Genomic DNA, 18,978 nt, shown 5'->3' with positions numbered 1-18,978 from the left:
TGATGACCAGATACTAGGGCAAACCAACAGTACCAAAAAATAGGGCTAAGGTGAATAAATTAACTGATGAACCAAAAAGAACCCAGATAATTAAGGCAAGAAACAATTTTTTTTTCAATTCTAGCTAATATCCTCAGAGAGATTCAAAAAGGAATATCTATAAAGTGAGTACAAGGTTCTATGCAAGAAAGGAACGTGAGGAACTTTCTGGAAATTAAAAATATGGTTGCCCCACAAAAATTCAATAAAAAACATAGATTAAGAGTAGAGCAAATATAAAGTATAAAGTGACCTGAAAGGTTAATCCAGGATGTCAAATATCTTTCTATCGAGAAATCAAGTAAGGGGTACCAGAAAAATGAAGGAGCAGAGTGGGAGGGGAAGGAATGAAGAGGAGGAGCTGAATTACTTTAATGATGTAATGGGAGTTCATATGTTTCTTGTCTGATAGAAAAAGGCAATAGAAACTTTAGTTTCTAGTTAAGAAACTTGTATCAGAAAGCTATTTCCATACATGAAACAAAGTAAACTGTGGCATGGTTCTGAGGGCCTGCTGGAGTAAAAGAAAACAAAATTAATTTTACTTTGATTCCTAAGTCACTTTCTTTGAGTGGCAAAGTTTTTCTTACATAGGATTACATTTCTTTTCCCCAAGGTCCAATCACAATAGTTGATTCTGCAATGAATAGTATACACTAATAATAATGTCCTGTGTGTTATTTGTTTTTAATTTTTAGAATTAACCCCTAAACAAAATCTTTTTAATAAAGTTGTAAAACAAAGAAGGGGGGCTTTAAGTGTAAATGTTATAAAAACTAATAATTGAAAAGTCCTGGTGCGGTTGAAAATGACTGGGAATTGGGCATAAGGAAGGGTAATGTAGGGTTCTTATTTCCTCATTTTATAGAAAGAATTAAGAACTGCCTAAAAATGATGTAACAGTTAAGGGAATTTAAACATGTTATTTGAAATTATACAAATTATGTTATTTAAAATATATTATATGAATTTAGGAGATAGTTTATATGATATGAATTATGTAACCAATAAAAGAGCTCAAAACTATAGAGGAACCAACAAAAGCTGAGAGAAGAATTGGGCAAAAAGCAGCAAGTAATGTGAAATGAATTATCTGTTACAGTGGGTCATTGAGAGATATAGTCTTTGGTTGCTAAATCAAGAAAGAGAGAGATATCAGTAGTATTGAGAATTAGGTATAGCTGGCTTAACATCAACCACTCTAGCAGACTCTAAAAATGACCTAAGTCTTTACTTATACCTGTATTAACAAACTCATTCTTCTCAAATACAGTCCCTAAAGATCCCAATGATTGAATTATTGAGAGAACTTACACTGTTCATTTGGAAGTACAAGTTTAGGAAGGCAGGAGCAGAATTTGTCAAAAGTCTATTATCATATTGATGGTCACTGACTTGACTAAATATGGAGCAGATTGCCTTCTTTTGAAAGTGAAAAGTGTATCTGTGTGAAGTGGAAAGAAAGGACTGTTTGATCTTAGAACTGTAAGTTAATTGCAATATTTATAATGTAAATATATGTCACAATGTACTCTAAAATGTTATATTATTTTCATTGTATGCTACTGTGTTGACTATAGCTTGTAGGTTATTTGTATCTGGTACTTCTTTTTTTACTCTTCCCATTTCTAATCATTCTTCCTTTAATTTTCACTCCCTTTTTTTCTGGGAGTTATTTTATTTATATTCTCAATGTTTTACATTTCTTAAAACTTTTGAACTGTTGATTTTAAGTAAGTAAATGCATACAGGTCTTATAAACAGTTTCATGTTAAGTTCAAAGTGATGACACGTGCTTAATGTAACACATTGTAGAAACTCTAAGCTTAATTTCCAAAAGATTAAGTAAATAAACACTCTGAAAGACACTACCTGATCTTTCAGTGTCAATATTTATAAAGCAAAAGCCACAGCTTTCACATGATTAGGAAAAGCTGGTGTTCTCATAGCCTGGAGGACAGTGTAAAAATCACATTCGTCTAAATAGAGGCAAAGAGTCTAAAGATGAGGTTACTACCTAAAGAACCAAGAATAATGCAAAGTGATTATCTTTGGTTGGTGTAACAAAGGGTATAACTATAACTTTTCATTTGCTACCACTTTGTTCTGTTTGAATTTTTAAAAATATATTTTATTGATTTTACTATTATAGTTGTCCCAATTTTCCCCCTTTGCTCCCTCTGCCTGGTAACATCCTTCCCTCCAGCAGTTCCTCCCCTTAGTTCATGTCCATGGGTTGTACATGTAAATTCTTTGGCTTCTCCATTTGCTTATTATTCTTGACATCCCCCTGTCTATTTCATACTTACAATTACGCTTCTTAATCCCTCCATTCTTCCCCAAGTCTTCCATTTCTCCCTCCCAGCTGATAACCCTCCAAATGATCTCCGTATCTATGATTCTGTTTCTGTTCTGCTTGTTTGCTTAGTTTGTTTTTTTAGATTCAGTTGTTGATAGTTGTGAATTTGTTGCCATTTTAATGTTCATAGATCGATCTTCTTTTTCTTAAATAAGTCCCTTTAACATTTCATGTAATAATGGCTTGGTGGTGATTAACTCCTTAAGTTTTTACCTTGGCTGGGAAGCACTTTATCTGCCCTTCTATTCTAAATGATAGCTTTGCCGGATAGACTAATCTAGGTTGTAGGTCCTTGCTTTTCATCACTTTGAATACTTCTTGCCAGTCCCTTCTAGCCTGCAAAGTTTCTTTGAGAAATCTACTGAGAGTCTTATGGGAACTCCTTTGTAAGTAACTCTGCTTTCCTCTTGCTGCTTTTAAGATTCTCTCTTTATCTTTAACCTTTGGCATTTTAATTATGATGTGTCTTAGTGTGGTCCTCTTTGGGTCCAACTTGTTTGGGACTCTCTGTGCTTCCTGGACTTGTATGTCTATTTCCTTCACCAAATGAGGGGTTTTCTTTCATTATTTTTTCAAATAAGTTTTCAATTTCTTGCTCTTCTTCTCCTTCTGGCTTCCTTCTGACTTGGATGTTGGTGTGTTTGGAAATGTTCCAGCATGTCCGTATACTAGCTTCATTTTTTTGAATTCTCTTTTCTTCTTGCTGTTCTAGTTGAATGCTTATTTCTTCCTTGTGTTCCAGATCATTGATCTGAATCTTGGCTTCCTCCCCTCCACTGATGGTTCCCTATAGATTTTTATTTCACTTCATGTAAACTTCATTTCTTCTGCGATGTTGTTGCTGTTCTCAATGAGCTCTTTGAGTTGCCCGATCACCAGTGTTTTGAACTCTGCATCTGACGGGTTGGTTATCTTCATTTCATCTAGTTCTTATTCGGGGTTTTGTTCTGTTTTTATTTGGGACATATTTCTTTGTCTCCTCAATTTGGTAGCCTCCTTGTGTTTGTTTCTGTGTGTTAGGTAGAGTTGCTTTGATTCCCTGTCTTAGTAGCATGGCCTATCGTAGAAAAGGCATCTATAAATTGCGTGGGGTGGAGCCTTAGGTAATCACCAGGGCAGGAAACCTGCTTCATCGCTTTGTGGCTTTGGGCTGGGGAATTGGAGAGAGGACATTGCTGCTGCCTGGCTTCTGGAGGTTTGCCCGGCACTTGCCCTGCTTCTAGTTACTGCACCCACTTCCCATATGCAGCTGGCACCCTTCCAGCTGTTGCCCTGGTGCTGAATCCCAGAGTGGGTGGGTTTGCATATCTTCTTAGACTGTGCAGGCCCTTTTAAGGGGTAGCTCCTGAAAATCTGGTAGTTTCTTCCACCATCCCAACATCCACTGGTTTTTGCAGCCAGAAGTTTTGGGGATTTATCTTCCTGGTGCTGGAACCCTGGATTGTGCGGTCTGGCCTGGGGCTGGGTTCGCTCGCTCCCAAGGTATCTACCCAATTTTTATCTACCACATGTGAATGTGGGACCATCCATTCTGCTGCTGCTGCCATCTCTCCATGCCACGGCATGTCTCCTTGCCTCTCCATTGGTCTCCAATTCTCTATCCCTCCTATCCACCTGGATAAGTGTGGCTTCTTCAAATACTTGGTTGTCAGACTTCCATACAGTTCAATTTTCTGATAGTCTGGTTGTTATTTGCTTTGAGGTTTAGTTGCAATTCTCTGTGGTTGCACAAGGAGGTGAAACACGTGTACTTATGCCACCATCTTGACCAGAGGTCTTCTCTTTGAATTTTTATAAGGAGCAAGAGCACCATCAACACCACAAAACCAACACCATCCTCTAGAGAATATGTTTATGAACACACTAACAGTTTGGATATGGAATTTAAGTCTTTCAGTTTTTAACTCATTTCAATTAGAGGACTCTTTTATACTTTAGGGATATCTTATTTGTTATCTACTCTCCTTTTTCTGTATTTTATATTTCATGTTAATATCTAATAATAGTTACTAATTAGAGACCACTTTCTACCTGAGATTCACATCTATTTCTATAGTTCAAAAGTACTAACCCCAGAATATAATTTGAAATCTGGCTAATGGAAAAACTCACATGATGAAGTCAACAAACTGATAAGAGGAACTTATTGTGAAACATTTTTAAGTGTAACTCAGTGCCAAAACGTTGTTTTTTAATGTCAATGTAGAGGCAGACAGAGTTCACAGGAAATTGCGGGATTGAAATCATGCCTAAAGCAAAGATCTAGAACAAGCACTGTTAGTTATTCCTCATCACCACAGTCATTGGAGGTAGATGCTTATTGCTTGGGAAATCATTCTCATTTCCAGTCTGCAGATGCAGGCAGTGATAGTTCCAGAGAAGAAGACCTGTTTTCAATAACAAATCAGAGTCAGTCATTGTCAAGACTTACACAGCAGTCCTCACAAGAAGGATTCTGAAGTATGTTAATTTACTGAGACCCTGTATCTTGCTTAAAGGTTGATAGGTCCATTAAAAAAGGAGGCCACTACTTTGCATTTCTCCACAATTTATCTTGTTAGAACCATTGGAAATGACCATCTACATCTCATAAAACTCACATTTATTGTCTTATATGATATATTACTTTACAAGATATTTGTCTGAGTTCCCAAATAAGTTTCAGTCATTGGGTGCTTGTATGTGACAGCCTCTGAGTTTGGTGAATGGAAAAAAAAAAAGATATCAGTGATACTCAAGAGCTGGGGATTCAGCTGGGGCAGTGGCGGGGGGGGAGGCGGGGAGTGACACGTGCTAATAAATATCTTCGCATTGTAATGTGGATTTGCTGTGGTTGAGGTATGCACTGGGTGCTGTGGGAGGTCAGAGGGCAACACTTACACCAACCTGGAGTTAAGGAAAGCTTTCTGGAAAAAGCAAGGTTTCAATTGCATCTGTTCTATTTCTTTTTTTAGTGGTATTTGCTCATTTAAAAATTCTGAATAACAATAAAAAAATTTAAAAAAAGGACAAGTTTCAAACAAAAACAAATTCTGAATGATACATGAAAATATAAACAGAGTAAAACTTACCCAAATCTCTTTATCTTGAAATAATCACAGCTGACATTTTGGTGAGTACCCTTCCATGTATGTGTCTGTGTGTGTAGACATAATTTTATTTAATGTGTGTGTAGACATAATTTTATATAAATTTCATATAAATATTCCATGTGTTGTTCAGTATCTTGAATTGTTTTTTATTCAACAATATATTCTGGACATCTTTCCAGATCAATGAATTTAGAATTATATCACTATTTTACAGCTACATAGTATTTCATTATATTTTGTGCCTCAATTTGTTTAGCTGGTACTTTATTAAAGTACAATTGTTTCCAATTTTTTTCATTGTTTTGAATAATGCCATACTTAATATCATTGTATGTACACCTACATCTTTGGATATTTGGGCAATTATTTCCACAGATAATTCTTTGGGAGAATTGCTAGATCATGTCATACACATTTGAAATTTTGATTCACAAATGCCAAGCTGCTCTTCAGAAAAGTTTACCAATACAAATTCCATGTTTTCCTACGCCTTTGTCAACATTAAATTTTACCTGTTATGAGTTTGCCAATCTGATAAATGAAAAGTTGTTTTTTAATTCTAATGTGAATTTCATCATTAGTTTAAACATCTTTTTACATTTTTGTCTCTTTTACTTGTTTTTGTGAATTACATGTATATGTTTTTTATTGGGATGTTTATCAACAGCTGGTTTATTTGTAAAAGATCTTAGCATGCTAGGAGTGTCTGTCATATATACTATAATTATTATTTCACTTCTGTATTTGGCTCTAATTATGGTTTGAAAATATTTCAGTCAGGTCTATGAATCTTTTCTATTTTGATTTTGACCTTTGTTTGGGCTGTCAAAAGGCCTCTCAACATGAAGATTTCTAAAACCACATAGGTTCCTCTATTACTTTTAGAGTTTTGTTTTCATATTTAAATATTTATTAACTATCTAGAATCAGCTGTGATATATAATGTGCAACAGAATTTCTGTTAGTCACCCAAGTGAGTGACCTCTTTCCTTTAATTTAAAATACTGCATAGTAATATAGTGATTAAGAGAGTAGGCCTTGGAGTTGGGCTGTCTGGATCCAAATCCTGGCTTCATTGCTTACATATTGTGTGAACCTGATTTCTCTTGTACAAAATGGGGATGATAAAAGTATCTATCTCTTGGAATTATCAGGACTTCATATGTTAGTATCTGTAAAGGGTTTCGTAGAATACATGGCACATAATAAAAGCTCACTACATAGTAGCTAGTATTGGATATCAAATTCACATGTTATGTGAGATTATTTCTAGACTATTCTGTTATACTCAGTAAATTCTAGAAATTTATAGGACAAGTTCTCTTATATTTTTTCAAATTTTTTCCTGATTCTTCTAGCATTTTTATTTTTTTAGATGAGCTTTAGGAACACTTTTTCAGTTCCTAACAAGCTTATTCAGATTTTGATTGTCATTATATATTTCCTATTAGGAAAAAAAAAGTTTTTTTTATAACTTTCAGTTTTTCTTTCCATTAAAAATATGTATGTCTTTCCATTTATTCCAGTGTTTCTTTATGTTACTTTATAAAGGTTTATATTTTATTCACACCGGTCCTTCTCATTTCTTGATACTCGCTATTCTGAGCTAAGTCTTGGAGGATGAACAGGAGTGGTGTCTTGTTAGGTGCCAGAAGTCATAGTTATGCTTGGAACACTCCTAGATATAATGTTCTTCAGTTAATACATAGGAAATATGAGGAGTAAGCTGAAATGGAAAAAAAAAATGTGGTCTTTCCTGCAAAGAAGTGGAGTGGGGCGGACTGCCAACGCAAGAAATATTTATGCAGCTGTTGCCTGAACTAGTCCAAGAAACTTCTGGAGATTGGCAACAATATACATGTTCAGCTTCTTATGAACTTACTGACTTGTTTAAAAAATATCAAAGTCCAATATGCTTTTAGTCTGTGTGTATGAATCAAAGATTTTGAATATTGATAGATGTGTGTTTGTGGGTGTTTTGAACAGAGCAGAACCTAGGCAGATTTGTGAAGTGGTTCCAGTTTTCCTTCATTTGCCATTTGACCTCATTTTCAGCCCATCTGACCTCAATTTCAGAACCATGACCTTTAAATACCATCTCTAGCGTTTCATTTCCTGCCCGGGTACTCGCATTCCATATCCTGTTCAGGCTAACACTAAACAGAACCCTCTCCCTCAAAAGCCTAGTCAAAAGTGGCTGGTTTTAGTCAATCTGTGCTTAGCCAAATGAAGAAATAAACAACATTACTCTTACTTTCTCTAACAGGATGTACCTAAAAACACTTTTTATCCAGAGTTGTCTATCAGCTCTCATAATATTAAACAGATTTATGTTGTGACATATGATTACTGGTCTCTCCCCCACCTAGAACTAAAGGGCTGTATCTTTTTTACCAAGCCCTTTAAAAATATTATGTATATTTGGATGAGGGCATGACTCCAGGGCATGAGCACAGGCAGGAGTCCAGGTCATGAGTCTAAGGGCATGAGTCCAACCTACATGCCAACCGATAACTCAACTGTTGAAAAAACAATAATTAGGCCACTGCTTCTCTGTCTAACCAGCTGAATTGATCTTAGACCTCCTATGAGACAGCCAGGAAGACAGTTTATCCAGCATTATCTTCACATTAATTAAAATTTGTGCACCTCTCCAACTTAAAAAACCCACGGCTGTTCTGTTAATAAAGTGGTTTCCTCTATTATTCAACATAGCCTTCAAGGACTGTAGAAAGAATTATTTTTAAAAAAGCAAATAGAGTACAAAGCTTTAAGAATGAGCTAATTTATTATGTAAAAAAAAACAGATAAAAGTGTTCTAAAATTAAACTGTGGGGATGGTTGCACAATTCTGTGGATATGCTAAAAACCCTTTTATTGTACACTTTAAATAGGTGAAATGTATGGTACGTGAATTCTACTTAAATAAAGCTGTTTTTAAAAAGCTATAGAAATCCAGATACTTTAGAACCAAAAAGACAAAAAAAACCATAGTTATCAGTTATCTTAATTTGACAGAGTAGCTGACTGCTGTAAATAATAACAGCTAAAGTAGCTGGAGTGGCTTCTTTGGAGTTTATGTTAAGTTTCATTTAATGTTCACAATAAGCTTGTGAGGAAGGAAGCACTATTATCATCCTTATTTCACACATAAGAATTTGATGCTCAAAGAGGTTAAGTACCTTGGGTGAAGCTATGCAGTGAGAGATGAAGTTGGTATTGAAGCCTTGGCATCTGTTTCCAGAGCTCAGCTCCGAGACACTGAACGACTCCAAGCACTCAGAACTGGCTTGGTTTTGTCTGTCCTTTGCTGTGTAAACAGCAATTATCCTGGATGTTAGTCTCCTCTCCAGAAGACCTAAACAAGTTATTTTATCTAACTTGGTATAGTTGCAGCTTGATTTTTTTCAATAGTATATATAAAACAATTATTTACCCTTAATAAATCCTCAATGATCTTTACTTAATTTAATAGACAGTTTCTGGAAAAAAAAAAGTCTACCAGATTTTGCAATGTGAATTATATTTCAAAGTACCCAGAGCTAGAGTAGCTTGCTGTGGAAAGGGATCCCTATGTGGCTTACATCAATAAATACAAATGGCAAATATTTTTCCCATCTTTAAACCCATATTTGTTTCAAGCAAGGTACTCTGAAAACTGCCATGGTGTCAAATTTCTCTGTATTTTTAGAAACTCCAACATCATTATCAATGAATATGCATCACACTAGCTCAGAGGAAAGAAACTAAGACTGTCATGTTGGAGGAGAATGCGTAATCTCATTCCTTTGTAAATGAACTCAGTCTCCAAAATAAGTAAAAAATAGACTTGGAGTTTAATCTTAGCTTGTACAAGGAAGAATAACATTATTATTGAATGTTCAACTTAAGTACTTTAGAGGCAAAGCTAAGCTTGTGTTTCTTGTGGGAAATCCTGTACTAAGAGCAAGAGAAATGGCTACTTAGGAAAATTTTGACATAGGGACATTCCTAAGATTACAGTTTGAGGTTATTTCTTTCCCATCACTTTCAACAGGGCTCATGGGTACATGAAGTGTCCTTCTGCTATTCGCAGTCCCTCTCCTCCAACTCCCCAGCCATTAGCAGCCCATGGAACATCCATAAAAGAGTTGTTATGATGTTCCAAAGATAAAGCAACATAAACTAGTTATTATTATAAGTTTAACAAAGTAGATATTTCGATGAAATAATAATTTCAACCTCCTGTTCGTCTATTGGCTGGGAAGTTTATAACACAATTTCTTGGTGTGGCAAGTTGATCTTATAGTATTATTTTTAGTTTAAAGAAATACACTTTAATTTGTTGTCTATTCAAAGCCAAGAAAAAAAACCCTTGGAAAGAAAGTCATATAGGGCACAGAGTGAGGAATAAAATAAAATCCTCTGTTTTCAGGAACTTGCAATTTAGTAGACAGGATACGACAAGCATGTGACTGACTCCAAAGCAAGGCATACTGGGACCTGCAGTCAGTTAAGATGTTTGTTAAATCTATTCCATAAGCCCATCACTCTGTTAGGGATTGTGTTGAGCGGAACAATAGAAGTTTCATATAAAATACTAAGCATCAGAGATCCTGTTGGGTTCCAGAAAATCACTCCATGGAGAACATGGAATAAATAAGTTTTTGACCATATAGAATGCATAGTTTGGAAGAATCCATTTCTGTCAAATCCAATTTTTTTAAAAAAGAAAGTCGTCTAGTTCGGCCAAAGAAGTGAGTATGGCACTGGCAGGAGATGGGAAGCCAGGGGAGTATATCCATAGTATAGGGGTCACAAATGCCACTTTAATAGCTATGTCTTAGGTTAAATTTATAGGGAATGAGAGAATCAATTATGATTTTCATCTGAACTTTTGGAAGTGGAAGAAGCAGGGTATAGTTTGGAATGGAGTAGAAATACGCTAAGATAACAGGAATTGATTTAAATCACTAGGTTGAAAAAAAGACTGGATTTAGAGACCAAATAGGACATGTATGATGATCTCAAGTTTCAAAGCCTGCTTGAATGAAACAGTAATAACTTAACAAAGACAACGTAATAGAAAGAAGGTGGCTAATGGAGGAAGATGATATGATGCTATCCACTTTGGTTTTATTGAGTTTCAGGTGCAAACAACTGAAAACATGAGTCTGTAGCAAAGTAAAGAAGTCAGGTGCCTAAAAGTGATCACTGGAACCAAAAAGTAAACCCAGTCACAAGGCTAGAAGAGGGAAAGAGGACAATGTTAGAGTAGAATCTCCCAGAAACTCTACATTTAGTGGCTGGAAAGAGAAGTGTGATACACTGAAAATGGCAAAGAATAAGAACAAAATCGAGAGTTAGGCATGGGAGCCAGGGAGTTTTAAGGAGGAAGGGCACAGTGGCAAAAGTTGCATGATGATAGGGGAGACGTATCCTCGGATTTTATAACAAAACTACCCCCAAGCCACGTTATCTCCATTTTCAGAAATAATTTTAACTATCTTACCTGAAATGCTCACATTCTTTGATGTTAGCTCTTAGAAAAAAGACTAACAGCATTACTTCACCCATTTCCAGTTCTTGAATATTTTCTCCAGTAAAATCTAATTATAATGTGTAGGTCTTTAACACAGTTTTCCATATCTGTTATCCTGATAAATGCCTATCATTCATAAATTTGCATCCCTCCTCCCAATGCCAAGAATAGAGAGGATGTCACATGCACTACACAAAACAGAAATGTGAAAGAAAAGCATCAGTTTACAACTTCTCTCTTTTTCTTTTGGTATGATTTTCTAGAAAATTGGTCCAGTTGATTCAGAACATGGTTTAGGTCCTGTTATGGGTTAAATAATACCCCCTCAAAGTTTCTATGTTGTAGTCCCAACCCTCAGTAGCTCAGAATGTGACCGTATTTGGAAATAGGGTTGTTGCAGATGTAGTTAGTTAAGATGAGGTCATACTGGAGTAGAGCGGGCTCCAAAGGGGAGGTTTGGACACAGACACCCACAGGAACAACACCATGTGTACATGAAGGCATAAATAGAGTTGATGCAGACAAACTCAAGGGATGACAAAAATTGCCAGCAAACCATCAGAAGCTGGAAAGAGGCATGGATGGTCTCTTTCACAGCCCTCAGAAGGAACCAACCTCGCTGAAAACTTGATCTTGTACTTCCAGCTTCTAGAACTCTAAGACAATGAATTTCTGTTGTTTAAGTGATTCAGTCACTGGCACTTTGTTATGACAGTCCTTGCAAGCTAATACAGGTCCATATACAAGTAAGTCAACAATGTGCTTCTTCAGGTGGTGCACATTGAAATCGTGTGCCACAGAGAGAATAGAATGACTTCGTTCACTCTGAAGAAAAATATATTTACATAAGCTTCATTTAAAACTGCTTCATTTTCCAAATCTACTTTATTTCCCAGAGACAGCAGTTCTTTGAGTATAGTTTACATTGGGAGAGAGCAGCACAGTTTTTGAGAATATAAATCTCTTCTCCTATTTGGAACTGTGGGCTCTTCTAAACCAATCTAATAATAGAACTGGCTTGCTTGCAATGATTGGCCATTGCACAGTTGAGCCATCAGAAGTGTTATAAAAATAAAGCCAGATGAAGTTGCCTGTTGACAAGTAAAAGCCCTGAATAGGTGTTTTTAACATAGGAAATGACTATGATTTCTGGAAATGTACTACTGGTGCTGTCTTTTGATAGTCAGTGTTATTGGAAAAAATGCTGATCTCCATTTTGTAAAGTAGCCTTTTGTACAACTGGAGACATTTACAGCTCATCATGGCTGCACCTGGTCTGGCAAAAGATTCTCACTATACAGTGGAAATATTTTTCAGTGGTCAAGTGGCTAAGTGGGTGGCTTCCATGGCAGAAATACTATACTTACTTTGGGTACCATTTTATGTGCATTCAGCGTTATGCGTTTCTATTTACAAGGCCTTTAGAAGTTGTTCTGTGGCCAAAGCTTAACTACCCAGATTTTGGCTAACATCCTCAGGATTTAAAGTATGATTTTATAAAACATGATACAAATAAACCACTAGCCAAAATTGCTAAAATCTAAGTTAGGCTCCTCTTCTTTCAAACTGAAAAAGAGCCCCGGCTTTCAAGTGATCATAATCTACACAATGTGTTTATATGATAATTGCAAATCACCCGTGAAATTAGTTGTCAGAATAAACCTCTCTGAATCCAAGACCAAGAGGACATGGCACCTCATCGCTGATACCATGATGATCCTGTCTTTTCTTCCAACGCTCCTGTGGACATACTTTTCCCCTTTCTCTGATGTATTCCAATTCTCTGTCCATTGCTTTTCAGAGATGAATATAAAAGTGCTATCCTTTCATTAGAAGGTCTTTAAACTTTGAATGTCTATCCAATTAGGCAATTGTTCAAGTCAATAAAAAGGTAGAGGAAGAAGGATCTGACCACCAGTATGACTGAGCATTGCGTAAAGTAGGCCAGCCATAATCACAACAGCCTGTCTGATAATAATGATCTATCCCTGGTTTTTAGTCTCAGCATTTGGAAACACAGGGAAGAGAAGGATGGAGGGGAATGAGGTCTATAGTTCTCTACCGTCCCGCCTTTCCTTGTGTTCCCCAATGGTGGAGAACTGGAGACTCTCTTCTCCTTCTAAAAGACACAGCTGCTACTCAGCTGATTTCTGACATGGAAAGTGGGCCAACTCTGGACAGATTTCCTCATTTAGCAAGGGAGGCCAGTTAGACTTTTTAAAATGTCAAACCTTCTGTATTTTTAAATGTTGGAAACTGTATGAGCTTCCTATTGCTGTTGTAATAAATTTCCACAAATCAGTGCCTTAATGAATATAAAGGTATGATCTTATAGTTCTGGAAGTCAGAAGTTTTAAATGGGTTTCACTGGGTCAAAAATCTGGGCGCTAGTAAGGCTATGCTCGCTCTAGTAGCTTTAGAGGAGAATCTATTTCTTTATCTTTTCTAGTTACTAGAAGCTGCCTACATCCTCTAGTTTGTAGCCTCTCCCTCCATCTTCAGAGACAAGTGCATAGGATCTGATAATCTCTCTGACTCTGACTTTCTCCTTTCTTCATCACACCTCCTTTTCTGATTCTAACTCTCCTGCCTTCCTCTTTCCCTTGTAAGAACCATTGCGATTATGCTGAGCCCCCTTGAGTAATTAAAGGTGCCCTCTCATCTCAAGATTCTTAACTTAATCACATCTGCAAAGTCCCTTTTGCCTTGGATGGTAACATGTTCACAAGTTCTGGGTATTAGGACATGGATATCTTGTGTGGGGGTGGAGGGGCATTATTCAGTCTACCCCAAAACTGATTCTTTTTTTAAAAAGTGAAGGTCCAAATGAGACATTTCTGTGGCCACTGTTTTGTGATTTCTAGTTAAATGCTGGCTATACCAACCCTGAGAGCAAACGTTTGCCCTTTAGAGATGTGTGTATCTGAACCAATAGTGTTCTCTGGATATCTGAAGAAAGAAGAACGTCTGCAGCTCACATTGATGGGAAGTTCTCTGAAGTGACCTGGACGTGATAGTTCACATCCACCCTGGACTGCTTTGCATGATGGAGAATTCTTCACACCACTCTGGACTATCCAGCTGCAGCAACTCAGGAATTTAATCTAAATGGAACAACTTCAGGATAATGAGCAACAAGAGAAAGGCAACCACTGTGGGGCAAGAGTGTTTTTTTCCAAGGATGAAGATTTTGCATGGCAGAGATGATATGTAAAGTACAGAGATTATACAAGAAAAAGTGCAGACAGGGCAGCAGGATTAGGAATTGGGGAGGGTCCATGTAGGAACTGCTGCAAAGGCTTACACTTGCTGGGTACTTTGCTCCTAGATTATGTCTCTTGAACTAAATGATTTCTTTCTTGGTCCAGTTCTTTTTTCACCTTGGCAATTTAGAAAAGGCTGGTAAGTCATGTAGCTTTGTAGGGTGATGCTGTGGAAGACAAATAGGTTGAGTAGAAAAAAGAATGGCCTGCCTTGCTTGCTAGTCTCATATGAAGGAGTGGCAGCCTTCCGCAGAAGGGACAGTGATTGCGAGGTCTACTCTAGATGATTCTTCAGATGCAAAATGAGCTATGCTGGATGCCAGAGCCCAGAGGAGTGGCTCTATAGTTCAGGATAGATATGGGGTACAAAGCCTGTTCCAGAATCTGTCAGAGGAAGCACCTCAGTGAGAGAAGTGGGCAGGTGGAGCTGGACAGGGGTTGCAGCTCTTTGTTACATTTTACAAGCCTGTTGGGAAAACTCTCCACTCATCAGACCATTAAACTTTGCTTTTGGCCAATGACCTGAAAGTTTTGGTTTTCTGATAATATTTTAGTGAAATTTAAGGGACAACAGAGTGAATACTAGTCCATGTCATTATATCCCATTTCAGATATCAGCAGAATAACTTTTTTATATCTGAACCATGTTCATCTGTGACCCATTTCAGGGTATGATTTCCTCTTTACCTACGCAACTTCCAGAGCGGCCCCCACTTTTTCCTAGGGAGGAGTTTGGGCACAGATGCAACCTGGCACAATGAATGTAACACTGCCTGTGGAACAACAGCTGATGTTTCTGGTTGCTTTTCAGCTTTGTTGGCAGCTGTACAGATCTGGTAGAGACAGAACTGGCACAATGACTAAGCAATTTTTTTAACCATGATTTATAATCTGTCTAGGTCAAAGCTGAAGCAGGACAGGTAGGCGAAATTGGAATCATATCTAGCTGTATTTTTTTTTTTTTTTTTGTCTGCTGGCAAAAATACTGCTTACTAGCTCATTCCAGAAAGTATTAGACATTTTGCTGAGAATATGAGTACAAACACTGCAAACACAGGTGAAGAAAGACTCTACCTTCCTCATCGTTGCAACCTGAGCACCTCACTTAGTACGGGTACCAAGTTTGTCCTCGGTGGAGGAATAATATATAAATGGAGTTGACTTTGGTAATGTAGCATCTGTGTCACCTCAGGCAAGTTACTAATCTTGTTAAATAAGAGAACAGCAGTTTGTCTCACAAAATCTTGTAAGGAGTAAGTGTAGTAAACAAGGTACTCTGTAAATCCAAAGTGTCACATACTGAGTTTTTATTTGGGAAATTCGGATTAGATTTTATCTTTTTTGTGTACTTTCTCCCTTAGGAGAAAACAATAATAATCTCACTGATTGTCTGGTCTAGGCACCTTCTAAATGATCATAATCCTTATTTAAGGCCATCTCAGCTAACTAAAATTTTTAGGTGCAGACACTGTTAAATTGTTTTTGAACCTTTTTTATTGGGGAAAAAAAGCCACAACTAAGTCCACATTCATGTCAAATCAATATCAAATAGAATATGCCACACAAAATAGGACAAGTTCATAAATATTGGCTGGAGTCTCAGTGAAAGGATGGGGATTTGGGGTCTTTTTATAGATGGAAAGATTGATCTTATTAATCTCATTAAAGAAACTTTGGATAAACCTCTCCTTACTAAAACAGAGTTAATTGGTTTGAAGGAAATAAGTAGATGAGATATGTTAAAGGGCAAAGCAGGTTTGATTATTGACAAAACATTTCCGATGCACAAAAGCACCCGTTTACTTGTTGCTGAAAACACCTGGAACACTTCAAATTTTACCTTGATTATGAACTAGAGCAGTGGAGTTGTATAAGACTCCTCCAACTGATTAGAGCTGGTGAACACTGGCTGCCTGAGTCATGGACTCTCTTTGATTCTGGCAGAATTTAGACCATTGTTTCTTCACTTAATTTTGTTTTCTTTGTCAATGTTTCACAATTAGTTTATATTCTCTTCAGGTCACACATCTCTCTATCTTCTGTTAAATTGGTCATTTGATGGATTCAATTAAATGATTTGTTTTTACTCAACTTTTTTTTCTGTATTTTCCATTTCCTTTATTTTTTATTTTTTATTAAATGTATTGGGGTGACTGGTTAATAAGTTCACAGAGGTTTTAAGTGTACATTTTTATGATACACGATCAATATATTGCATTGTATGCCCACCAGCCACAGTCAAATTGTCTTTAGTCACCATATATTTGGCCCCCTTTACTATCCCCCTGTGTTGCAGCCTCTTTAGGATGGACAGGTTCTTTTGGGGCTCAGGTAGATGGAAGAAGATGTGTGGAGCCTTAGGGATGTTTGACATACCTTTATTTGGGAGAGTCACACAGGTACAAGCCTGGTCCAGGGAAATCACACAGGCCACAAGCCCACGTCCAAGTTGGTGCCGCGACTCTCCACCCTGTCCAAAGCTCCTATGCCTTTTATACTAGCCCCAAACAAAGCAGAGCAATCAAGCCAGAAGGTGAAGTAACTACCATGAGCTGCGCATGTGAACCTACTCAAGGCTACAGGGCAATTTATCGCATGCGGGGCTCAAGGCCGTGAGACCCGGGCAAAAGCGTGTGGGAACACTGCTTTATCAGGCTCCTCCAAGGTTGTGAGGAGTTGCTCCCTCTGGTTAGGCAGACAGACTGCCTCCATGTACCCTACACCCCCACTCCTTCTGGTAACCACCATACTGTTGTCCATATCTATGAGTTTCAGTTTTATATCCCACATGTGAGTGAAGTTATATGGTTCTTAGCTTTTTCTGGACTGACTTATTTCACTTGGCATAGTATTCTCAAGGTAATCCATGTTGTTGCAAATGGCAATATTTCATTTTTCCTTATGGCTGAGTAGTATTCCATAATATATATGTAACACATCTTTATATAGTACTCTATCAAAGGACACGTTGGTTGTCACCATGTCTTGGCCACCATAAATAATACTGCAATGAACATAGGGGTGCATATATCTTCAAAATAAATGTTTTAGAGTTTTTTTGGGTAGATACCCTGAAGCGGGATTGCTGGGTCATGTGGTAACTAAATTTTTTGAGAAACCACCATACCGTTTCCCATAGTGGCTGTACCAGTTTACATTCCCACCAGCAGTGAGTGAGGGTTCCTTTTTCTCCACAACCTCTCCAACATTTTAATCATCTTATTCTGTTGGTTGTCAGGAGGAAGTTAGCTTTGTAACCTCCTGACAATAAATAAGAGATAAGCCTCTTCGGTGATTGTCTGACCTTCCCAGGATCCTTAATTTACCTAAAGCACAGTCTGCTGCTGGGAGACGTGCAGTCTTCCTTAAGGAGCCTTGGATTTGGAGGAGACCACAGTTATTACTGGAGTTCTGTCCCCAGCATTAGAGAAAAAGCTCAGCGTTTGGCTAAGGAAGAGTATGAATTGTGGAGTCTGGAAAAATGGTCTTGAATCCCAGTTTGCCATTTTTTTTCTGGTGAACATTGTCACATTATTTTATCTCCTGGTTATGATAGACCCTTGAAATACTCAAGGAATAATCTTGAAACGTGGGATCCTTAAATGTTAAAATTGTACCAGAGCACTTCTGGAGAGCTACAGCAGATGAGAGAGAGAGGTGAGGAAAGCCAACTCAAGCTGAAATAGAGATGTTCGCCAATAATCCCGTCTCACTGGTTAATTGCTTGCTCCACTACTTCAGTGGGCAACAGCGTCAAGTAAATGTCTTGGTAAAATTACAAGTCTTATACTTTTGGGAATACTGGCAAATAGTCAAAACCTCCTTTGTTAAATCTTCAAATGACAAGAGCCTACTTCTTGTCATTTGATAATCTTGTCAAATGATAATACCTACTTCTTAGGTTTGTTGTAACCATGAAAAAATTTAACAGGCGAAAGAGTCAGTGTTAGGTAGCTGAGGTGGCTAAGAAAGGACTGGGAGCCAAAAAGGTCTAATTAAGGGCTTTTATTGGAGGCGGGACACTGTGATCGAGTGGGCTGAGGGCCAGCAGACTGCAGCAGCAAGGGAAAAGGTAGAAGGGTTTTTAAGGGTGTGTGGCAGACCCCTGGGGAGGGTGTCACCCTGCTAATCTGCCCTCGGTGTCCTGGGTATAGGTGTTTGCCAGACAATGTCCTCTGATCGGGAATGGCTGATTTGGCAACAGAAAGTCCATGAGATTTATGGGCCTTGTTTTGGGAGAAGCTTGAGGGAGGGAGAGGGGCAGTGAAGCTTCAACTCCTTTCCAGCAGGATGCTTGTGGCTATGCCACAGCTGCATCTGCTAACAGGGAATCTTGAGGTCAGGTATTTAGCTGGTGACGCATACCTTCTTTGTTCCAGCATAGGTGGTGGCTTAGGTCCTCCATGTCCCACTACATTCTAACCATTAGAAAATGGCACAATTAATAAATATGAGACTGCTTCCTTCCAAAATAATGTTTGTTAAATGAGTGAAGAATTTGTTAAGTGACTTGCTTCTGTTTGGGTGGAGGTATGATAAGCATAATTACTCTTTGCATATTTTTTTCCCTAGAATTCTTCAGGCTGATCCCCTTTTGGAAAATATTTATATGCTGGGTTAAAATTGGCTCTGTGGCCATATAAGGAGGAAGTCAGATCACAGTTGCTCACTCGCTCGTCCTCCTTCTTTTCCATTCTTTATGAG

The sequence above is a fragment of the Pteronotus mesoamericanus genome, unplaced genomic scaffold, assembly GCF_021234165.1.
Source record: "Pteronotus mesoamericanus isolate MK-2021 breed Mesoamerican mustached bat unplaced genomic scaffold, CSHL_Meso_final scaffold_651, whole genome shotgun sequence".
Taxonomy (NCBI): Eukaryota; Metazoa; Chordata; class Mammalia; order Chiroptera; family Mormoopidae; genus Pteronotus; species Pteronotus mesoamericanus.
Note: the sequence above shows the minus strand (reverse complement) of the source record.